Source organism: Anolis carolinensis, chromosome 3 (genome assembly GCF_035594765.1).
Source record: "Anolis carolinensis isolate JA03-04 chromosome 3, rAnoCar3.1.pri, whole genome shotgun sequence".
In the NCBI taxonomy this organism is placed as follows: Eukaryota; Metazoa; Chordata; class Lepidosauria; order Squamata; family Dactyloidae; genus Anolis; species Anolis carolinensis.
In genome coordinates, this window is record NC_085843.1 from 217,170,917 (window position 1) to 217,178,522 (window position 7,606).

Sequence of the window (7,606 nt, forward strand, 5' to 3'; positions counted from 1 at the left end):
TCGTCTTCTTGACGGACGCCATCTCCTGCTTTGAGAACTCGGACTGAACTGACCACGGCTTGTCTTCCCCCCTTCTTGGACTTGGAAAAACTACAAACGTCTGCTTCTGGCTTTGATCTACGGAACGGAACTGGTCTACTCAACTGCTACAATCCTTGGCTGTTTTACTCGTGTTGGAGATCCTGTCTGCTGTGTGTGTGGGGGAGCGACGCAAGTTACTCTAAGCACAGTGTTGGCAGCAGAGAGGAATCTGCTGCCAATTAGTTGCATTCTTTGTATCTTTTGTTCCTTGGCTTTCGTTTCGTTTATACCCAGGCTGACGCAAGCAGTTTGTTTTTACCCGGATTAAACTCCGGTTTAATCCGGTTTATCTTTTGAACATTTACTTTTGCCCCTTTTTGCTCCTAAAGGCAAAAACTGCCTGGCCCTTGTGTTTTACGGGCATTTTTGAGTTCTGCAATCTAATAAACTCTGTTACTTTGAATCTTGTGGCGTTCTGTCCTTGACAATGAACTTTCAAGCTTGGCACGGTCGGTTTTTAAGAAGACTCTGGATTAACAAGGTCTAGTGAATGAAAGGACATTACCTTGGTGCATGGTAATGTTTTATTATTGTATATTGGTTTTTATGATGTTTTAAATGTTTTTAGTTTTTAATGCCTTTTGTATTGTATTGTTGATGTGATGGCACTGTGTTGCCAATTTGTAAGCCGCCCTGAGTCCCCCAGGGAGAAGGGCGGGGTAGAAATACCAGAAATAAATAAATAAATAATTTTTTTAAGGACCTCTATTCTAGAGTACATTGATGATACTCTCACCATTTTCTTCCTGCCCCCCCCCCAAAAAAAACATTTTTGCACCAAGGGAAAACATTTTTTAAAATGCAAATTTTATTATGCTCCCTTGGAAGTCCGGAAGACTCTATATGGCAGAAAAGCCTTTCACATTCCAAAGAGATCATGGGGGGGGGGGGGGGGGGAGAGAGCACAAAATGGTCCCTGTTCTTGTACTTTTAGGGACCCATGTGGTCCCTGTGCTTGTGAACACCCCTGCCCTAAGTGAACTTCTTCTCAATCGGCATGGGCTATAAGATCTGCCAGGGGAGGCCCTCCTCTCGCTCCCACCGCCTTTGCGAGCGTGGCAGGTGGGGATGAGCGAGAAGGCCTTCTCGGTGGTGGCCCCCCGACTCTAGAATGCCCTCCCCAGAGAGATCAGGCAAGCCCCTACATTGTTCTCTTTCCACAAAGAACAGAAAACCTGGTGGTTCTTGCAGGTTTTTGAGCAAGAGTAGTCTCTAGCCCTCGCCCCCCCCCCCCCCCCACCCCGGTCATTCAATTAAGACTCTGCTCTGCACTTTTATCAACTCCCTGGCCCTACGATACTCTGATGCACAAGTTTTTACTTACCCCTTATAATTGAAGTCCTGTTTACTGGTACAGTACTTGTTTTCGTTCACACACAGATGGATACCTTCATAAAAACTCCAACCATCACCCAAGTCAAAAAAAACCCACAATCAAAGCCCTGACAGACCATGCACAAAGAATTTGCGAACCTCACCTCCTCCAAGGTGAACTAAACCACCTAAACTGGGCTCTACAGGCCAATGGATACTCCACCATGGACATCAAAAGAGCTGTAAGGCCAAGAGCAAGGCAGGAGAGTCAAGACAAAGATCCACCCAGAGGAAAGGTGTTCTTACCATACATCAAGGGAACCACTGACTGCATAGGCAAACTGATGAAGAAGCACAACCTACAAACTACCTACAGACCCACAAAGAAAATCCAACAAGTGCTACGGTCAGTGAAGGACAAGAGGGATCCTCTCACCTCTGCAGGAGTCTACCGTATATCATGCAGCTGTGGAGAAGTCTACATAGGGACCACCAAATGCAGCGCCCAAACACGAGTCAAAGAACATGAAAGGCACTGCAGACTAACTCAACCAGAGAAATCAGCCATAGCAGAGCACTTGATGAACCAACCTGGACACAGTAAATTATTTGAGAACACAGAAATGCTTGACCACTCCAACAACTATCATGTCGGACTACACAGAGAAGCCATAGAAATTCACAAGCATGTGGACAACTTCAACAGAAAGGAGGAAACCATGAAAATGAACAAAATCTGGCTACCAGTATTAAAAAAACTCAAAAATCAGAACAGTAAGTAAGAAGCTACACTCTGAAAACAGAGGAGTTCCAGACATGGGAACCAAGGGCAGCTAACGACTCTGAACAAAGGATGCCCCCAGGCAGGAAGAAGCCAGATGAAGCTATTCAATGCTAATTAAGGCGATTAACTACAAAATTCACACTGGCCTCCAACTGACAAAGAGTTCTTCTCCCACCCTGGACTTTCCACAGATATATATAAACTCTCCTTGCTTAGTTTCTCCATACCTCACAACCTCTGAGGATGCCTGCCATAAATGTGGGTGAAACGTCAGGAGAGAATACTTCTATAACATGGCCATACAGCCCGGGAAACATGCAACAACCCTGTTTTGGTTCTGTCTTATGATGTTGTTTATCATGTTTACTATGTTTAACTTTGTTGTATGGCGTCTTTGACAATTGAATGTTTTTGATATTCATGTTGGAAACCACCCTGAGTCCTACCAGTATATAAAGTTTTATTATTATTGACACAAAGACAAAGTATGACACAGCAAACTATATATACACTGGATTTCGTATCACAAAATCACAAGTCAAACACTTCCCAAGCGTTTAGGACTGTGTGATGCATTTTCGGATGATGCGCACAGATCCCGAAAATACATCACACTTGTGATTTTGTTATAGGAAATAATAATAATAATAATAATAATAATAATAATAATAATCCGCTGGGCCACCAGGGGCTCCTTATATGAGTCTACACTGACCATTATAATACAGTTCAAACTGAATTATATGGCAGTATAGATAGAGCCATAGAGAGATGTTCTCTATCTACAGATGGGCTGGGCTATGGCACAGCTGGTTAGTAGCCAGCTGCAATAAATCACTACTGACCAAGAGGTCATGGGATCGAAGTCTGGGTTGGATTGAGCTCCTGACCATTAATAGCCTAGCTCGCTGCCCACCTAAGCAGCTCGAAAAACAGTTGCATCTGCTACGTAGAAAATTCTAGGTACTGCTTATGTGAGGAGGCTAATTTAACTTAAATTTATGACACCATAAAAACTGCCAGCAACGTGCAGAAAGGAATGCTGAAGTACTACCATCAAGGTCTCGGTGTCACAGTGGATAATGAAGTGGAGGCTTCCCCTGTGGCCGGAATCGAGCATACCCTCATGACAACGGAAGCTGGAAAATGTTAAATTGCCTCTGTTTCTGTCAATACGTTGTATGTCTAAAAATGGCATTGAATGTTTGACATGTATATGTGCATTGTAATCCGTCCTGAGTCCCCTTTGGGGTGAGAAGAGCGGAATATAAATACTAAATAAATAAATAAATTCTCTCAGACTAACAAAAATATTTTTTTAGTCGGCGTTTTCTCACTTTTACAGGTGACTAACATCAACATGCTTCGGTTAGAGCTGGAATTATTATCCCGTTGAACTGATGGTTTGAAACCAGTTACAGACAGTCCTACAGTTAGGAGCAAGATAGGCTCTGGTTCTACACTTATATGAACTGTAGATTCCTATAATCCGGTTCGAATCAGAAAATCTGGATGTTATGGCAGTGTAGCCGAAGCGCTAGCTCCCAGGTGTCCACAGCCTCGAGCCAAGGCGGCCTCAGTGGTGACAAACTCCGACCCGAGTGTGTTCTTCCGGTCCCCGCCTTTCCCCTTACCCCGCATGCGTCAGGCTGGCCGGCGGGCACGCGCCTTCTAGCTGAGCGCGCGCGTTCTTTTCAGGCTTGGGTTTCTGTCGCGCGGCGCTGCTCTTACCGAGAACCAAAGCGCGACGGCGGCTGAGGCCTTTCCTTGCTGTTTGCCTCAGAGCCTCGGGGCGAGTCAGGCGGAGCCTCGGAGGCCTGCCTTCCTCTTGGCCATGGCTGAAGAGCGGCGGCAACAGCTGCCTCTCCCTTCCGGAGCCAAGAGCGGGACGGCAAGGAATTGAGATGGAGGAAACCAACCCTAGGAAGGAGAAGCAGCTTCTCCAGAGCCAATCCCAGGAGTGAAAGAGCGCCCTCTGGCGTTGCCTAGGAGACAACCCCATCTGACATGCATCTACTACACCACGCATGGGCAAACTTCGCCCCTCCTGGTGTTTTGGATTCAGCTCCCACAATTGTGGGAGCTGAATTCAAAACACCAGGAGGGCCGAAGTTTGCCCATGCCTGCAAGAATCAAGGAAGTTTGATTCCATTTTAGCCTCCCATATTACAATGCTGTGTAATCATGGGAGGTGTAGTTTAGTGAGGCACCAGCCCCTTTGGCAGAGAAGGCTGGTGGCTTTGTCAAACTACAACTCCCAGGATTCCATAGCATTGAGCAAAAAGTGGAGTCAAACTACTCATTCTACACTGTAGAGCCAACCTAGGGGCCCTCCTGCACAGTTGTATAAAATCCAGATTGAACTGGCAGTGTGGACTCAACCCTGTTCAAAGCGGATATTGTGGATGATCAGCATTGATATTCTGGGTTATACAGCCACACCAGGAGTATTTCACCAGGATAAGAAGGTTTCTTATTTACAGGCAAAGCATCCAGATATCCAAAATACTATACAATGGGCGGCTGAGGTAAAATGGATCTACCCTGTCATATAATCCACATTATCAAATCAAATAATCTAGGCCCCTTGTACACAGTTGAATAAAATCTAGATTACTTGCTTTGAACTGGATTATATGGCAGTGTAGATTTAGATGATCCAGTTCAAAGCAGATAATGTGGATTATCTGCTTTGATATTCTGAATTATATAGCAGTGTAGAAAGGGCCTCAGGCCCCTTTCACACTAGCCCCTTCTACACTGCCATATAATCCAGATTATCAAAGCAGATGACCCACATTATCTGATTTGAACTGGATTAAATGAGTCTAAGGGCCCTCTGATGGCACAGCGGGTTAAACCGTTGAGCTGCTGAACTTGCAGATTGAAAGGTTGATGGTTTGAATCCAGAGAGCTGGATGAGCTTCCGCTGTTAGGCCCACCTTCTGCCAACCTAGCATGCAAATGCGAGTAGATCAATAGGTACCGCCTTGGCGAGAAGGTAATGTCGCTCCATGCAGTCATTCTGGCCACATGATCTTGGAGGTGACTACGGATATCACCGGCTCTTTGTCTTAGAAATGGAAATGAGCACCACCACCCAAAGTCAGACACGACTAGACCTAATGTCAGGGGAAAATCTTTACTTTTTCCATGCCTTTGGTGCTTTACCTTTAAATGAGTCTACACTGCCATATAATCCATTTCAAAGCAGATCATCTGGATTTTATTCTGTTGTGTAGGAGGGGGCACAGCTCCTATATCCCAGGATCTGATACCTGATTATGTTTTTATCCCAGATTATTTTGTAATGGAGACTCATATAATCTAGTTTAAATCAGATAATCTGGGATCAGATCCTTGGATAAGGGGCAGTGTAGAAGGGGGCCTCAGTTTCATGCACACATTTTTTTCTTTAAAAAACATTTAAGTACTTTCAGGCTGTGTATAGAAGGTTTATATGAAACAAATGAATTTTGTGTTACAATATGTACATATCACATTATGCCCATATGTGCATTACAGGTAGCAGCTGGCCCTCTGTATAAACAGATTTTGCATCTACAGATTCAGCCACCTGCAGCTTGAAAATGTTTTTTTGAAAACCAAAAGCAAGGCTTGAGTGTGTCACTTTACATAAGGGACACCCTTTGACTATACATTGTATATAATGGAATATGAACATGCATTGGATTTTGGTATCCAAAGGGGTTCTCGGACCAAATCTCAGCAGATGCCAAGAGTCTACTGTATTTGCTTATCAGTGTGGGAAAAACCTTGAAGTACTTTGGTCTCCAAGCATTTCAGATACTCAACCTGTATTTCGCAGGCTGCAGGGGCATTTTAATAAGAGGAAAATTGAGGGTTAAAGCATTTAGAAAATTCACTACATACGCACCTACGCCCCATCCGACTTGATATAGTCCCCAACCAGCTCAGAATTCAACTTCATTCCTGTGAAGGGGTAGTACTAGCTTCTCAGAGTTTGCACCAAGGTCATAGTCCTATTTGGGCTAAAATTTCCAAAATTTGGTATATGAGGGAAGCATATGGTCTGCCTGTGCTGTAAGCAGACATTGCTTTGCATTTGTGATGCCTTCCTGCTGATATTTCCATATTAAGCTTTCGAACGGCGCAGAGATCCTGCCAAAGCAACACAGGTAGATGCAATTAACCAGAGTTAGGAATTGTTTTATTAATGAAAGGCTAAGCTAACTTTGACAGGATATGCAGAAGAGAGAGTTCAACAGCCTTGCCTGCTGATATCCCTTCTTCCATCCAGCTGCTTTAAGGGACAGAAGCCATCTCTTTATTACAGAACAGCCCAACTGTATAGGTCTCTAATACCTTAAAGGTGCCATCTGATTCGTGAAAGATAAAAATGCCTTTGTTCAGAATCTGCACGGCAATCATTTGCAAAGCAAGCACACCATCTACCTATTTGTGAGTCTTCTAAAAACTTTATAAGGGCACATCACTATCTGATGGGTTCTTTGCCACCTGCTTTGGCATGAGTTGGTTGGTTACAGTTTGCTCACAACCTGCAAGATTAATTAACATGGTAAGCAATAACTCTGCACTCACTACTCACACATTACACAGGTAGACACTGTCTCTAAATTATAGGGGTGTGCAAATCTTCATTTTTAAATCGTAAATCATATGTAATTTGTAAGTTTTGTATATCTAAACAGATATCATGAAACATGGGGGCAACCACACACACACAAAAAACCATTAATCACAGCCACTCTACTTAACGAAGGCGGGTTACAACACAGCTAAAAACATATAATCCTTATATAAAATTCACATATTAAAATGTATTTCTACAAAATACATATATTAAAATACACAGATTAGTTATTAAAATATAGTGGACACAAAATGCGAGTTTAAAATTCATGATTAAAACTTCTTGGGCTTAGTATTTTAATTTTCTTAGCATAGCGGTAATTAGTGTTATTCTCAGGATAGTACTTGGATGGGACCTCCAATGAATACAAAATACTGTAGTCTATTTGATATTGTTGGTGTATTTGTGCATATTCAAACCAGTTCATGTTATAGCCCTGCTGGTTTATTTCTATCAATGATTTCAGTTGGAGGTTATCTTGTGTTTTCTTGAGTATTTCCGCATATGTTGGCCATCTTTTATTGCCCTTTGAATTTCCACTTTGTTTGAAAGCATCTTGGATCGAGGTCCATTGTGGTAATTTTCTGTAAAAGAATTTTTTTATATTTGTTCCAAGTATTCATCAGAGTTTTCCTAATTGGGTGTTTATTAAAGTTTGAGTCTTCTGCCACTTTCCCATAAATTAAGTATGCATGTAAGCCAAATTTTAAACTATCTCCTTCCAGAGTTATGAGACTCTGATTGTCAAGATGGATCCATTCTCTTAACCAAATCAATATAGCTGCTTCCCT

At 42.9% G+C, this 7,606-nt stretch overlaps 1 protein-coding gene across 4 annotated transcripts in view; it reads right to left on the reverse strand.

Annotated features, from left to right (window-relative positions):
- Window positions 1-4,148, reverse strand: part of lrrc20 (leucine rich repeat containing 20) — a 158,797-nt gene extending 154,649 nt beyond the window's left edge. Inside the window, exon 1 of one of the 4 annotated variants that reach the window (XM_062976218.1) lies at window positions 3,911-4,148. The gene's annotated coding sequence lies outside the window, so the exon portion shown is untranslated. Of the gene's footprint in view, window positions 1-3,516; window positions 3,539-3,813 lie in introns of those variants that run through there. The other 3 variants (XM_008106656.2, XM_008106657.2, XM_062976217.1) reach the window with 3 other exon arrangements.
- Between the last annotated feature and the right edge of the window lie 3,458 nt (window positions 4,149-7,606).